The sequence below is a fragment of the Sciurus vulgaris genome (genome assembly GCF_902686455.1).
Source record: "Sciurus vulgaris genome assembly, chromosome: 2".
NCBI lineage: Eukaryota > Metazoa > Chordata > Mammalia > Rodentia > Sciuridae > Sciurus > Sciurus vulgaris.
The window spans coordinates 96,035,722-96,038,084 of NC_136462.1; the positions used below are offsets into that span (position 1 = coordinate 96,035,722).

The 2,363-nt window shown below is 35.8% G+C and overlaps 1 pseudogene across 1 annotated transcript; it reads left to right on the plus strand.

The window, feature by feature from the left end:
• The first annotated feature begins 1,117 nt into the window (after positions 1-1,117).
• LOC306653687 (poly(A) polymerase type 3-like) lies at positions 1,118-1,861 on the plus strand (annotated as a pseudogene). Its single transcript has one exon. The product of its transcript is annotated as a poly(A) polymerase type 3-like (transcript).
• Positions 1,862-2,363: the final 502 nt, after the last annotated feature.

Below are 2,363 nucleotides of genomic sequence, written 5' to 3' on the forward strand. Positions count from 1 at the left end.
CTCTCCTGACTCTGTTGTATAGGTGCCTTGCTAGGGGTCCCTGCTGACTCAGAGTTTCACACTGTTGTAATCTATCTGTGTGGATATCTCATTAGACTGAGCACCCCAAGGGGTGGCCATAGCACATTGGGTACCCTCAGTTCCGTGTCACCAGCGCTTTCACAGTGTCAACACAGTGCAGATGTTCACTAAAAAAAGCTTTTGAATGGTTTAATGACTTCATCACTAAAGGGTGATGTACAGTGCTTCAGAGGAACTCTGGGATAGGAGTTAAAGGGCCTAAATATTAGTTTAAACTTACTATGCCGTTTTCAGCTAACTATTAAGATAAATCTATTTATCTATTAAGATAAATCTATCAAGACTCTGGCATAGGTAGCTGGAGTGTTTCCTTTCAGCTCTGAAGTTCTATGACTAGGTAGAGGGTTATTTCAGTCCTGTGATTCTATGACAAGGTGTTAACTTTTTAAAACTGATTCTGGGTACCTTCATGGTACTGAATTGGGGGCAAATCCTTCTTCCAGGCAAATGAAAATAAAGCTAAAAACGTGGGTATTAGAGATCAGGAAATGAAGAATTTGCCAGACCAGAAGAATTAACTTTTCAAGTGAAACCATCGTCAGGGATGTAGACTTGCTTTGCAATATTCCCAAATCTTTGCCATTGATCTGAAGCTTCCCTTTTCATCTCTAGTATATAGACAAGTAAGTTCAGTTAGTTTTGATCATAAAAATAAACCAAACTAAAGAATGTAGGCTCAAGGTTAAATATTTTAAATTCAATTATAATGTTTCAATGCCTATTAAAGATAACTATATGATAAAGATAGTACCCAGATAGTATATATAAAACTCTATTTTTGTGAAATTAAGTTTATTGGCTTACCTTTAGTGAATCAGCCAACCAATAGTATGTGGCATTCAGCATAGCTTCTGAAGTACCCCAATCCCAAACATTAAACAGTTTTGCAGTAAAACTGACAAGCTTAGGTTGGGGTTGTGGCTCAGTGGTAGAGCGCTTGCCTAACGTGTGAGGCACTGGGTTCCATTCTCAGTACCACATATAAATAAAGGAATAAAATAAAGGTTCATCAACATCTAAAAAATTTTTTTAACTAATTGAGACTCTGAAGCCCTTTGGGGTTTTTGAAGAGGAAGAGGAACTGCAGTGCAGGATTTTAATTTGGGGAAAATTAAATACCTTGGTGAAAAAGTGGATATGAGAAATCAGTAAAAGTAAGAATCTTCCACAATCTGCAATTGAAAATGTTGGAGGAAAAATTTTGACATTTGGATCTTACAGATTAGGAGTACATGCAAAAGGTGCTGATATCGATGCATTGTGTGTAAGATGTGTTGATCGAAGTGACTTTTTCACCTTGTTCTATGATAAATTGAAATTACAAGAAGAATTAAAGATTTAAGAGCTGTTGAAGAGGCATTTGTACCAGTTATCAAACTCTGTTCTGATGGGATATAGATTGATATTTTGTTTACAAGATTAGCACTGCAGACTATTCCAGAAGATTTGGACCTACGAGATGACAGCCTGCTTAAAAATTTAGATATAAGATGAATAAGAAGTCTTAATGGTTGCAGGATAACTGATGAAATTTTACACCTTGTACCAAACATTGACAACTTCAGGTTAACTCTGAAAGCTGTCAAACTGTGGGCCAAATGCCACAACATCTATTCCAATATATTAGGTTTCCTCAGTGGTATTTCCTGGGCTATGCTAGTAGCAAGAACTTGCCAGCTTTATCCAAATGCAATAGCATCAACTCTTATATGTAAATTTTTCTTGGTATTTTCTAAATGGTATGTGTTTAGATTATATTAAAATAAAATTGATTGTAGACACTGAAAAAAAAACTGACACGCTTGTTACAATGTAAATACATGTCTTTAGCATCTATTCAACAAATAGCTTTTGAACATGTATCACTAGGTCAAAATTGAGTATTTACTATTTTTCAGGAACTATGCTGGAAACTTAGAACTCTAACATAAGTTTAAAAACATCACAGTCCATGTTTTTATAAACATATTTTTAAATGTGGAAGTATTAGTATATTAGGCTATTGTAGCCCTTAACCTCTAAGGTCAAACGTTCAGATTAGTACTTATTATTCAAAAAGTCCTAGGAAAATGGAACTTAGGGTAGATAATCTGTGATTGAGAAAGGAACAAAGATGCCTTCTAGATATGTAGGACTCTGGAAACACAGAGCAGGATGGGTTTCTCCTATATGTTGATGTGGGAACACAGACAACATCTTTAGGGGAAATCAGAAGGATTAAAGACAGAGAGGAATGTATGGTCAGGGGGACTTATATTTTGGGAGGGGGTGACTTCAATAGA